Raw genomic sequence first — 15176 nt, 5'->3', positions numbered from 1 at the left:
ACTAACAATAAGATGAAGGAAAGGTCCAGGTGGATAGATTTCAAAGAAAGATTAACATCGAGTCAACACTAGACAAACAAATATTTAAGGGGAAACAGGATAGACCCAGAAAGAGAATTAGGGAAATTCTCATGGTCTATTGTACACAAGGTATGTACTAGCCACTTCAAGAGTACATTACAAAGGTGTTAGGGCACGAATTTCAGTATCCTCAGCAAAGATTATACTCAGGACGAATCCAGGATGCGGTATCCTCTAAGGTAACTTGTATCCTAATTACATTATATAAATAACGCGATGTTTGCTACCTTCCATGATTACCAGGTCAAAGTCCGTTGCTTGATCTCCTAAGAACTCGCACTTACTGTTATTGGAGTGTGGCAACTAAGGAAACGTGCTGATTAGAAGGATTAACGGCTAATTAGACTCTTTCTAAAGTTTCCTTAAATATATGGCATATTGTTAGACCTTTTTTTTTATTATAAATAGAGCTCTAAACAAATGATCAAACACACACTCTAGCACTCGAGAACTTACTAGTACTCGCTTTCTTTGTAATCACGATCAAGTTTGAGCTCCACAATTGTAATTACCTTTGTTATTAATAAACCGGTGGTGATAGTTTTCACTACCCGGGGTTTTTTGCTTGGTATCCTAAGTATAACGGGTTTTTTCTTTGCAACAAATCCTTGTGTTCAAGTACTTTTACATTCATTTCATATAAGCACCTAGTCCCAATTACTAATTTGGTTACGAAATCATTGTGTTAATTTTTGACCAAAACAATTTGGAGCCCACCGTGGGGCTAACGGTGCTTTAATCCATTAAATTCGTTTATTTCATCTACCTTCATTCTATTTACAATGGCCTCACAACCAAAAACCAGTTCAGTCTTTGCTGCAGTGGTCACTACTGCTTCAAGTGTCAACCCAGGACCTCCACCACTGCCGAAGAAAAATACTCAGCCCAGAGGAGAACTTCCGACATTCGCAGGATCCTCTACACAGGTAGACCCAGTTATTTCTAACAATGATATTTTTGCTTTGATGAAACAGGTCAAAACGCACATGGAGCAGCAAGAGAAGACCAACTCAAGGCTATTCAAGGAGATTGAAGGAATCAAAAGGAAACCAGGACAGGAGGCCACTCCAATCATGCCCAGGGTCCTTGATTTTGATTCTCCAGGATCTTCTATCCTTCAGAATCCCGGATCCTTGGGGACACAATCAGCAAGGATTCCATCGCAGCAACAGTCAGGATACTGGGGAGCTTTTCCTTCGGTATCCTCGGAGTTACCCGGACCAACGAGGCCAGGGTCCATCAACATGCAGCCTCGCTCAACCATGCTAGCCGACATATTCTCATCAGGATCCCCTATGGTGTCCTCGGAAGTGCATGTTGGAGATGACATCCCTATGCAGGCACCACCTTATCCTAGGGATATCATCAATGGAGGAATTAACCACCTAAGCGCAGGATACCAGAGACCTAACGAAGATCTTGGTAACAGTTTACTTAATTCTAATTTATACACTAACCGTGGATCTGTGCAGGACAAGGGGATATCCCCCGATATAGCCAAGAAATTACAGAAAATGAAGGATATGATTTCCAGTATCCCCGGGATAATTCGTCCCATAGCTGAAGTTCCGGTGGGTAGCCACAAACTTTCCAGGTTCACTTGGCCCATATGCGACGTGGAGATCCCCAGGAAATTCCAGACGCCTAACATGAAACTTTATGACGGCACTACGGATCCTGAGGAGGATGTAGCTCAATACAGAGAAAGGATGGAGGTCAACCCTATCCCCGCAGAAATCAAAGAAGCCTGTCTATGTAAAGGGTTTGGTTCAACACTAACACGGCCGACCCTCAAATGGTTATTAAGTATTCCTTCCAATACTATCAATTCCTTTGCTCATTTAGTTAACTTGTTTACTAATAAATTTTCTTGTAGTAGATCTTTTGGGAAAATGACAGGTGACTTATATAGAATTGTTCAACATAACAATGAATCCCTAAGGGATTACATAATCAGATTTAGTAGGGAAGCTTTGGAAATCCCCAACCTTGATATGGCAGCAGCTGTTGAAGCCTTCAAAATGGGACTTAGGAAGGATTCTCCTTTCTACGACGACCTCGTCATGACTCCATGCAGGAATCTAGATGAAGTCAGAAACAGGGCGTTGAGATACATTCGGCTGGAAGATGATAAGAAGGCTCATGGAGGTTTGGTTATCCCAAAGTACGAGTCTACCAACAGGAAATCAAACTCTCCCCAAAAGTTCTTTAGGCCAAAGCCTTATTCCAAGCAGGATAATCCCAAGATCAACGCTGTGGAAGAAGACGAAGATGACAAAGAATATCTTAAAATATCCGAATATTGCTTTAACCTTGATATTGGTGGTGTAATTTGTGCCATACAGGATTTAGGTGACAAGGCTAGATGGCCTAAAAAGAATGAGAAGCCCAGATCAAACAAAGACAAGTCAAAATGGTGTGCGTTCCATGAAGACTTTGGCCATCGGACAGACGATTGTATAGCACTCCGGAAAGAGATAGGATACCTTCTCAGTAAGGGGCACCTAAAGGAACTATTTGGAAGAAATAAGAACAGGAGTCAAGATCCTGTCAAGATACCTGAAAGGGCACCTTCTCCATCACCCGGAGCTAAGGTGGTATCCTTTATCTCGGGAGGATCTGACATCTGTGGGACCTCGTATTCAGCAGCCAAGAAACGTTCTAGAGAGACGAAGATGGACAACGGAGAAAGACCTCTCCGTACTTCCACATTGACAACTCAAAGAATCATATCCTTCGATGAAGAAGATAGATGTGACCTTGTGGATCCCAACCACGACGGTTTGGTAATCACTTTGTGTATAGCTAACTGTTTTGTGCACAGGATACTCGTTGATGGAGGAAGCTCTGTAAACATTATCCAGATGGATGCATTGAAGAAAATGGATCTCCCAGAAACATAGATTATCCCGAAATCCTCAGTTCTTGTCGGATTCAGTGGCAAAACCAAGAACACCTTGGGAGAAATCAAACTTCCAATATATATTGAGGGAACTAACTCCCTACAAAAGTTTTGCGTTATTGACTCTTTATCTTGTTGTAATATGATTTTAGGCAGGCCCTGGATCCACAGCATGAAGGCAATACCCTCAACCTACCATCAATGTGTGAAACTCCCAAGTCCTTAGGGAGTCATCAAAATTAAGAGTGATCAACAAGATGCCAAGGAATGTTATGCTTCATCAATGAAGTGGACTACAAAACCTACTCAAGCATAGCAATTACAGCAAAAACCAGGGAAGGTCCTGCAAGAAAGAGAGCGGGATGTAAAGGAAGTATCTTTGGATCCTCAGGATACTGAAGTCAAAGTATTGTTAGGATCAAGTATTCATGAGGATATTGAGATGGAATTGATATCCTTTCTAAAGAAAAGAGGTTCTACCTTCGCCTGGAAACATGAAGATCTGACAGGTATATCTAAATCTATAATCACTCATAAACTTGGTATAGACAAATCTTTCAGGCCAGTACATCAAAAGCGACGGAAGTTTGCTCCTGAGAGAAACGCTATCATACAAGAAGAGGTGCAGAAGCTGCTCAAAACCAAGATGATAAGAAAAGTCCAATATCCTAGATGGTTGGCCAATCTAGTTGTTGTCCAGAAGAAAAATGGGAAATGGAGAGTGTGTGTGGACTTCACAGACCTGAATAAGGCTTGTCCAAAAGACCCATTCCCACTCCCGCACATTGACTCAATGGTGGATGCAACTGCAGGCCACGAACTGCTAACATTCATGGACGCATCCTCAGGATTTCAACAGATTCAAATGGAGCCTTCAGATCAAGAAGACACGGCCTTCATGACTCCCACAGGTATATACTGTTACACTGCAATGCCTTTTGGACTTAAAAATGCAGGTGCGACTTACCAAAGGCTCGTCAACATGATGTTCAAAGACCAACTGGGGGACACAATGGAAGTCTACATAGATGACATGGTGGTAAAGTCGAAGAAGGCTGAGGATCATCTCAAAGACTTGGCAACAGCATTTGATATCCTGGATGAATACAACATGAAGTTAAATCCGGCCAAGTGTCATTTTGGGGTCAAATCAGGAAAATTCCTGGGATACATGGTCACCAAAAGAGGAATAGAAGCAAGCCCAGAGCAGATTAAGGCTATCTTGGATATCAAATCACCAAGGAATGTCACAGATGTCCAAAGTTGACCGGAATAATAGCTGCTCTCAACAGATTCATCTCAAGATCTTCAGAGAAGTGTAAAGACTTCTATGATATCCTGAGGAAGAATCAAAAGTTCGAATGGGGAGAGAAGTAAGAAAGGGCATTGGAATCCCTGAAGGAATACTTATCCTCAGCCCCACTTCTAATGAAGCCAGTCGATGGTGAGCCTTTATCCCTATACTTAGCCGTTTCTAGGAATGCAATCAGTGCCGTTTTGGTCAAGGATCATGAAGGTCAACAACATCCAATATATTATGTAAGTAAAAGTCTGCTAGATGCTGAATCCAGGTATTCTTATCTTGAAAAGTTAATTTTAGCACTTATAATGGCTTCCACTAAACTAAGACATTACTTTGAAACTCATGCTATACATGTAAAAACTAACAATCCTATTAAAGCTATTTTGAGAAAACAAGAAATGTCAGGTAGGATGGCAAAATGGGCTGTGAAACTTAGTGCATACGATATCTTGTATGAGCCAAGAACAGCCATCAAATCTCAGGCACTTGTCGACTTTGTGGCTGATTTTAGCCAGGATAAACTTGAAGAAGTTGAAAAGGAAGTTCAACAATTGAACGTCAAGGAAAGTTGGACTTTGCATACCGATGGTGCCTCCAACAAAAGAGGAACGAGTCTAGGTATCCTGCTAAAATCGCCACAGGGGGACATAATACCTCTATCTATATCTTGTGAATTTCAGGCTACTAATAATGAGGCTGAATATGAGGCCTTAATAGCTGGTTTGCAATTAGCTAAGGATATGAAGGTCAGGTATCTTCAAGTTTATGTTGATTCTTTGTTATTAGCTAACCATTTCAATGGCTCTTATGCAGTGAATGCATAAAACCTAGCGAAATATTTAGAAATAGTTAAGCAATTAGCTATGTGTTTCGAAACATTTGACATAGTGCAAATACCAAGGGAAGAGAACACTGAAGCAGATGCCTTAGCAAACTTGGCATCAGCTCTCAAAATACCAGGAGATGTCAAGATACCTATCGTGCATATCTTGACTCCAGCAACAAAAGAGAACCTCAAAGTCTTAGAAACTTCAAATTCTAAGGATAATCCAGCATCTTGGACCAATCCCATAATACTTCAGGATAACGAGATCCCGTAAGGGGAAAATCCCAGAGCTTTCCGAATGAAGGTAACCCAATAAGTTGTCTTAAATAATGTTTTGTATAGAAAATCACTTGCAGGTCCATACTTGAGATGCTTGGAAAATCAAGAAGCACAAGAAGTTCTCAAGGATATACATGAAGGTGATTGTGGAAACCACACTGGGGGCGGAGCCTTTGCATCCAAGATACTAAGGACAGGTTACTTCTGGCCAACAATGAAGAGAGATGCAATGGATTTCTCCAAGAAATGTGATGCTTGCCAAAGACATAGCAACATATTGCATCAACCAGCTGAACCATTATATCCTATCATATCCCCATGGCCATTTATGAAATGCGGAATGGATATTGTGGGCTAGTATTCATGTATTATGAATCATCTAGGCATATGGGTTCTTATGCTAGCCATGACAGATTACTTCTCCAAGTGGATCGAAGCAGAGGCATTCGCTCAAGTTAAAGAAAAGGATGTGATCTCATTCATCAAACGCAATATCCTGACAAGATTTGGTATCCCGGCGGAGATTGTTTGTGACAATGGCTCACAGTTCATCGGTAGCAGAACAACCAACTTTTGTGAAAGTTGGGGAATCAAGATGATAACTTCAACTCCAGTACATCCTCAAGCTAACGGTCAAGCAGAATCCAGTAACAAGATCATCATCAACAATCTAAAGAAGAAATTGGGATCCAAGAAAGGAAAATGGGCCGAAGAACTACCATTTGTTCTTTGGGCTGATAGAACCACTTCAAAAAACGCAACGGGACAAACACCTTTCTCCTTGGTGTTTGGGGCCGAAGCTGTTATCCCTACAGAGATGGTGATCCCCACAGCAAGAACCAGCATCCAAGATATTGAGTCCAACAACTGAAGCCTTGCTGAAGACTTGGATACCATTGATGAACTCAGAGATCTCGCCAGGATCAGGATGGTGGCATACCAACAAAGAATAGCCAAGTTCTACAACAAGAATATCATAATTCGAGGATTCCAAATAGGAGACATGGTGCTAAGAAAAGCATTTCAGAATACCACTAACCCAGCAGATGGAAAGCTAGCTCCGAAGTGGGAAGGTCCTTACCTGATAGATTCGGAGCCAGGATAAACTTGAAGAAGTTGAAAAGGAAGTTCAACAATTGAGGCTGAGTTCTTAGTAAGGGTTTATGAGGCTATGGAGGGGGCAAAAAAGTCTGCTGCTATTTCCATATTTCAATCCCGGCTCAAGATGGCTAAAGAGGCGAATGATGTTGGTCTGGATACTCCCTTCTGGGATGTAGCTGGTTGGGAGAAGATACTGGCTGAGCTGAATGGGGAAGCGGTAGAGGAGGCTGGCCCGAGCGGAGCGGAGAAGGTTGCTTAGGAGGCAATGGATGTGGCGATCAAGGGAGCGGTGAAAGGCTGTTGGTGATGATGTGCAATTGGGCAGTGATAGCAGTAAAGAAAAATCTTGAGCCCAATTTTTTAAGGTTTATGTGGTTTGATGTTGGGTTGTAATGGTTGTTGAACAATTTTTATTTTCCTGTCTTGAATAAGTAAGCTTAGGATAATAGGATACATGGGTGGAGGGATCTTGACTTTCCAAGACAAAGCCCATGTTATCTTGACTTTTAAACATATGGCAATATTCGGGTGGAGGGATCTTGGCTTTTCAAGTTGAAACCCGGGTATTGCCTTTCTAATTTCCTGCACTTATGGTCAGTAATGACATAATCTTTTGGCTTTAAGTATCAGTAACTTGTAAATTTTAGTTGGAATATCGTTTTAGTTTTCCGAAATAAGTTACTTCGAGGATAACGTATCCTAAAAACATGCTTCCCGAATATTTTGAGAATTATAATTTCAGAGGTATTTGTCAAGATCTTGTATTGAAATGTCCTGAGGACCATATATCCTGAAGATAAAATACTCTTATTTTTTTAGAAAACACAATTTAAAAGACTTATTAAGAATTGGTATGAAATAACTTCACGATAACATATCCTTCTGTCTTGCGTGAATTATCACAATCAAACCAAAAGATTATACCTTGAAGTATAAATCGAGTGATAAAACCAAGTGTAAAGAGTACCTTTGTGGATATCATTCATAAATCTAATAGGCTTACATGTGATGTCCCCAACCATTGATCTTTCTAAGTATCAAGCTCCTGGGATTTTGCTAAGTTAAAAAAAACTTAGTAACCTTCTTAGCAATCTGTCGAAACAAAGTTAGATAATTATGGCGACAAAGCCCATTAGCTGGCGATAAAGCCTTTTTACTAGCGACTAGGCCTTTACTTTAGAGACATGAAAATGTCTAAACTTGAGATAAAACTGGGGAAGGTCCCAAGCGCATGGGCATGATTATGCCAAGACTTTAGATAACACGGACGTGTTATAAACCTTAGATAACATGAAAATGTTATAAACCATTTATGTGACACGTCTGCCACTTATCATAAGGATTCGGTATATAGCCAATAACAAACGGATTGTCAGCTGGTCTGGTCAGCCTGCCTCGAACTATACCCGAATCATCGTGCGCTCCAGGCGTCGTTAGAAAGGTGAAGACCATTAAACCTGTTAAGATATCCGGGATATCATATTCGTGCGCCCCTGGCGTTCGTTGGAAAGGTGAAGACCTTTAAACCTTAGGGGATATCAGGGATATCATATTCGTGTGGGAGGTGATCAGCCTCTGACTTTTGTCGAGATAACGTATCCATAGGATAACTGCAAAACACTAAGCTCTTGCTGAGGGATGGGTGTTAGCCTGGCTAACACCTGTTCGATGCTTAAGTCAGTAAACTTGATTTAGGGATAATAAACTTAAAAAATGTAAAAATAGATAAGATAACATACCTTCATTTTGAGGATACCAACATACCGGTTAAGTATACTAACAAAAATACGCCTTGAGATGGATAGCATTCCAAGCTCTTGGTATAGAAACACCTTCCATAGTGATTAACATGTAGGCCCCTTTTCCTGCCTCTGAAACTATCAGGTAAGGACCTTCCCACTTCGGAGCTAGCTTTCCATCTGCTGGGTTAGTGGTATTCTGAAATGCTTTTCTTAGCACCATGTCTCCTATTTGGAATCCTCGAATTATGATATTCTTGTTGTAGGACTTGGCTATTCTTTGTTGGTATGCCACCATCCTGATCCTGGCGAGATCTCTGAGTTCATCAATGGTATCCAAGTCTTCAGCAAGGCTTCAGTTGTTGGACTCAATATCTTGGATGCTGGTTCTTGCTGTGGGGATCACCATCTCTGTAGGGATAACAGCTTCGGCCCCAAACACCAAGGAGAAAGGTGTTTGTCCCGTTGCGTTTTTTGAAGTGGTTCTATCAGCCCAAAGAACAAATGGTAGTTCTTCGGCCCATTTTCCTTTCTTGGATCCCAATTTCTTCTTTAGATTGTTGATGATGATCTTGTTACTGGATTCTGCTTGACCGTTAGCTTGAGGATGTACTGGAGTTGAAGTTATCATCTTGATTCCCCAACTTTCACAAAAGTTGGTTGTTCTGCTACCGATGAACTGTGAGCCATTGTCACAAACAATCTCCGCCGGGATACCAAATCTTGTCAGGATATTGCGTTTGATGAATGAGATCACATCCTTTTCTTTAACTTGAGCGAATGCCTCTGCTTCGATCCACTTGGAGAAGTAATCTGTCATGGCTAGCATAAGAACCCATATGCCTAGATGATTCATAATACATGAATACTAGCCCACAATATCCATTCCGCATTTCATAAATGGCCATGGGGATATGATAGGATATAATGGTTCAGCTGGTTGATGCAATATGTTGCTATGTCTTTGGCAAGCATCACATTTCTTGGAGAAATCCATTGCATCTCTCTTCATTGTTGGCCAGAAGTAACCTGTCCTTAGTATCTTGGATGCAAAGGCTCCGCCCCCAGTGTGGTTTCCACAATCACCTTCATGTATATCCTTGAGAACTTCTTGTGCTTCTTGATTTTCCAAGCATCTCAAGTATGGACCTGCAAGTGATTTTCTATACAAAACATTATTTAAGACAACTTATTGGGTTACCTTCATTCGGAAAGCTCTGGGATTTTCCCCTTACGGGATCTCGTTATCCTGAAGTATTATGGGATTGGTCCAAGATGCTGGATTATCCTTAGAATTTGAAGTTTCTAAGACTTTGAGGTTCTCTTTTGTTGCTGGAGTCAAGATATGCACGATAGGTATCTTGACATCTCCTGGTATTTTGAGAGCTGATGCCAAGTTTGCTAGGGCATCTGCTTCAGTGTTCTCTTCCCTTGGTATTTGCACTATGTCAAATGTTTCGAAACACATAGCTAATTGCTTAACTATTTCTAAATATTTCGCTAGGTTTTCTGCATTCACTGCATAAGAGCCATTGAAATGGTTAGCTAATAACAAAGAATCAACATAAACTTGAAGATACCTGACCTTCATATCCTTAGCTAATTGCAAACCAGCTATTAAGGCCTCATATTCAGCCTCATTATTAGTAGCCTGAAATTCATAAGATATAGATAGAGGTATTATGTCCCCCTGTGGCGATTTTAGCAGGATACCTAGACCCGTTCCTCTTATGTTGGAGGCACCATCGGTATGCAAAGTCCAACTTTCCTTGACGTTCAATTGTTGAACTTCCTTTTCAACTTCTTCAAGTTTATCCTGGCTCCGAATCTATCAGGTAAGGACCTTCCCACTTCGGAGCTAGCTTTCCATCTGCTGGGTTAGTGGTATTCTGAAATGCTTTTCTTAGCACCATGTCTCCTATTTGGAATCCTCGAATTATGATATTCTTGTTGTAGGACTTGGCTATTCTTTGTTGGTATGCCACCATCCTGATCCTGGCGAGATCTCTGAGTTCATCAATGGTATCCAAGTCTTCAGCAAGGCTTCAGTTGTTGGACTCAATATCTTGGATGCTGGTTCTTGTTGTGGGGATCACCATCTCTGTAGGGATAACAGCTTCGGCCCCAAACACCAAGGAGAAAGGTGTTTGTCCCGTTGCATTTTTTGAAGTGGTTCTATCAGTCCAAAGAACAAATGGTAGTTCTTCGGCCCATTTTCCTTTCTTGGATCCCAATTTCTTCTTTAGATTGTTGATGATGATCTTGTTACTAGATTATGCTTAACCGTTAGCTTGAGGATGTACTGGAGTTGAAGTTATCATCTTGATTCCCCAACTTTCACAAAAGTTGGTTGTTCTGCTACCGATTAACTGTGAGCCATTGTCACAAACATCTCCGCCGGGATACCAAATCTTGTCAGGATATTGCGTTTGATGAATGAGATCACATCCTTTTCTTTAACTTGAGCGAATGCCTCTGCTTCGATCCACTTGGAGAAGTAATCTGTCATGGCTAGCATAAAGACCTTTCTGCCAGGATATAATGAATACTATCATTCAAATCCACGCCTAGATGATTCATAATACAACAAAGTTATTCAATACATATATGGGCTACCCGAGAGTAAGAACCCATATGCCACCAACTATCTCTTTGGTCATGAGATTAGTCGAATACTTGATCAATAATATGTCAAAGGACACAGAAGTTATAGAGGAAAATAATGCAAAGAAGAAATAAATAGCAACAATAAAACAAATGAAAACAAACAAGAAAAGACCAGCTTGTGAAAATTGTGGTAAGCAACACTTTGGAAAATGTCAAAAACAAAACAAAAGCAATGCATCAGTCATATGTACCTACTGTAATAAAGTTGGTCATTTTGAGGAAGACTGCAGAAAGAAAACCGTTACATGTTTAAGTTGTGGTGAAAAGGGACATTTCAGCACAGAATGTCAGAAGAAGACGAGTCACGCAAGTTGAAGTGGTATTAAGAAAAGAATGGTAGAGTAATTATGAATATGGCAATCAAGAATAAAGGAAGATAAGAGTATGCCAAAGGAATGTTTGAGATTCCAAGGCATTAGAAATAGCTAAAAGTTTAGTTATCTCTTACAAACTGTTCGTAAACTCGTTTAAAAAAATGAGAAATTTTGTAACCATAATAGGGTTTTTTTTTAAATCCCTAATGTAAATAAAGAAAGATATTAGCATACAGATCGTTGTAATACACAAGAATGCTCATATTCATTATCCCTAAAGGAAGATAATCAAATGGAAAGTTTTCTGACACTCAAACAGATACCATGTTGATATAATTCATCATCTCGAAAAATAATGAGAAAGGAAAAGATAAATTAAATGTCATGAGACAATATGTCAGGACAGTATCTCATTGAAATAAACTAAAATACAGCTGATAGGATATCAGCTATGGTTGATCAAAAAGTCAAAAATATTCAAGGAATTTAAAATTTTAAATCAACGCAACAGCACTGTGAGAATACAAGAAAATCAATGATCAGGATCAAAGATGGAGTAGATTCAACAGACTGAATCCAAGGAACAAACAGAGTTAACATCAGAAAATATTTAGAATACAAAAAATAAGATAAATAATTAAATACAATTGGCCACTGTGTTTGGCAATTTATAATTACTTATGATATTCTGAATCATTGACTGATAATATCAATTAAGATGCAATGATTCAAGGGTCCCAACTATTCATCAACTCGGAGTTAAATACGAGAATAAGATTAGAGAGAATCTAATCATCCAAACCTAAGTCAGCGAATCTCAAGGACGAGATTCATTCCAAGATGGGGAGGATGTAACATCCTAGAAAATCCCATAATCATTTTGGACTAAAAATGTCAACATTGAAAGTTGAAGGATTAAAAATATTCTTATAACAAGTAAAGAGAAAGAAAAGAGATAAGAAAAACAAAGCATCTTATGTTAAGGAAGTAGGTAATTCCACCCCACATGGAAAAATGGAAGAAAATGGAATCATTCTATATGGGTATAAATACGGAACATAACTTTCATCCCACATGGAAACAAGAAAAGAAATGGGAGCTCTATATAATGAAGCAAGTTTCCATAATAATGTTTTAATGTAGTTAACCACTCTCCATAGTCCTAGCGGAGGGTGCGAAGCACCCGACGCGCACCCGCACGGACACGGACTCGGGCGATGGGCGTAATGTGACGTTTTGATGGTGCACTTTGCACGTCGTATCACCGCGAGCCGCATAAGGGCCGCTTTAGTATTTTTGGAAAACGGTAGTATGACCAAGAAGTGACAAGTTATCAAAGACAAGGGACCAAAAGTGAAAATGTGATCTCAGGAACCCATTGCTCTACACGATGAGCCTAGTAACAAGACCATCGCACAACGCGATGGTGTTGGATGAATCACCAGACACGTGTCGCGACGGGGGGACACGTTGTAGACGCTAGGGCTAAGTCAGTAGCCACGCGTCATTCCCTTGACGTCGCGCTACGCGATGCCCTAAGTGAAGGGACCATCGCGCTACACGATGGTACCCAATTTCAGCTATAAAAGGGGGAGGGGGGTTCACGGCATTCCAATCTCACACCAAAATCACACACTTTCACACATAGTTAGCCTCGGTTTGCATGCTGACCTCGTAGAACGTGCCAAACTCCGAAGCTCTGACAGTCTAAGCCCTAGTACGCGATATAAAGTAGCAGTGTCGCTCGATCAGTCATAGGCATTTAACTCCAAATACCCGCGTAAAGTAGGGGTTCTGGCTAAATATTATTATTTTATTTTATTATTATTATATTATATGGCTTAGACCATAGTCGGAGGTATAGCCAAACCTTGATCATATTTAAGCAATAATATAATTTTTCAGAAATAGAAATGATCAAATTAATGTTTCTTCATGCTTAAGAAACGTAAGCATTCACATACAAAGGATATAGTCAAAAGTAATATTTCTTTATGATTAAGAAATATAACATTCACATGTTATAGTTAAAATAATGTTTCTTCATAATTAATAAACATAAGCTTTTACATACAAGAAGATATAAGTCAGAAATAGTTTCTTCATAATTAAGAAACATTATATGCAAAAGATATAGTTAAAATTTATGTTTCTTCGTGACTAAGAAACGTAAGATTTTACATACCAGGGTTATAGTCATTCAATGTTTCTTATTAAAGAAGAAACCTATCAATAGATGCTTTTTCATGAGGAAGAAACTCAACACATGATTTGTAAACAAATGAAAAGACTACGGGTCTAAATATTTTATTCAAACAAATGATCAGTCAAGGTTTAATCTATCAAAATCAAACTAAAGGTCTGTAGCTGGATCAAGAGACGGTTTAGGTATTTGTATAAACCTATTTTATGATAGGTCAATCATCATTCATTCATAAAGGTTTTCAAACGAGATCATCACATCATTCAGACAGACAATCACAATCACAGGTGAATACGTTCAATCTTTTTATATAACGTGAATACGTTAAACCTTATAATCAGTCAGAACAGATTTATATACTCTATACGATAGACGGGTTGTTTGTCTTATAGAGTCAGTCAAATGTTTACATGAGATTACGTGATCTCTAAAACGTTGTAATACAAATTAGAGAATAAAAAGAACTCAGACCGAATACACATGTGTCTGGATCCAAACATAACTATTCAGCCTAAAAAATCAAAGGCTACGTGGTTGCGGGCTAACGGTCATATCTTGTCCTCTGGAATAGGCTACGTGGCTCGGAGACTTGTATGTGTGTAGGGTAATGTTACAAATACCGGGTATAGCAATATATCTGCTGGGATATGTTGAGAAATCTATATTTGTATTATAATTGTTATTTAAATGATTTTAGAGTCAACAATTCACCAGCATATCGCTGAAGTATTTTTCCCCACATTACAGGAAAGTAAGCATAGTACAGAGAGCAAGGCATAAGAGTCATTTATGGAGTTAGATGCTCGCAGATGGAGATGGCTCAGTTTTAAATAAATAAAATATTGTAACAAGAATAAACAAGGCTTGTAAACCAAATACTTGGATATTTATTATCCAAGAGATTTCAAAATAAATTATTATTTTATTTAAATCAAAGACTTCCGCTAATAAACCGCAACTCTGATATAATTACAAAACAGATACAGCTATTGATCACACGCCTAGGCCCTAAATCGGAGTGTGAGAATAACAAAATCCATATTGATAATTAATAAAATTATCAACAAATAATCGGTCATTGTTACGAAAGCAATAGTCCTAAAACAGTATCATGAGCATAATGCCAATCCATCAACATATAACAATAGCATGTATCACATGTAAGCATACAAACACTAGAAATCGAGACTAAAAGGCTCGGTAAACAGTATCATGAATATAATGCCAATCCATCAACATATACCAATAGCATGTAAGCATGCAAACACTAGAAGTCAAGTCTAAAAGGCTCGATTACAAACACTAGAAATCAAGAAGCAAAAACAAAGTCACTTGACGTCCAATTACACCATCTATCCATATCAACAACCTGTTCTTTATTTTCTAACAATATAATCCAAAAACTCACCTCAAACCTGTTTTCACTGTTCTTTCTTTTTGAACACAAAGGTGTACATTAATCTGTTACAGATAGTGTGACTTGCATTCTTCTCGTGACCCTTTTTATTTTCATAAAAAGGGTATTCCCAAAGCGGGAATCTTATCTTTTTAAACAAGTACAGTCCTACTGACTCTGCAATGTCCTCAACCTTCCACAGGCTATATGGCCAGTTTGTTTTGATAGAAACATGGATCTCGCCATGGTCATTCAGCAGCTTGATGGCACCACTAAGAAAACCTTCAACCAACTTCTGATTTTTCATATATAAAATATAATGTTATTAATATCTGTTGATTATAAGTAAAAGTTAAAAATAAACA

The sequence above is a fragment of the Bidens hawaiensis genome, unplaced genomic scaffold, assembly GCF_021521415.1.
Source record: "Bidens hawaiensis isolate Kalapana, Puna unplaced genomic scaffold, B.hawaiensis_p1.1 tig00001016_1, whole genome shotgun sequence".
NCBI classification, from domain to species: Eukaryota; Viridiplantae; Streptophyta; class Magnoliopsida; order Asterales; family Asteraceae; genus Bidens; species Bidens hawaiensis.
The sequence above is the reverse complement of the archived record's forward strand: the minus strand, read 5'-3'. Positions refer to the sequence as shown.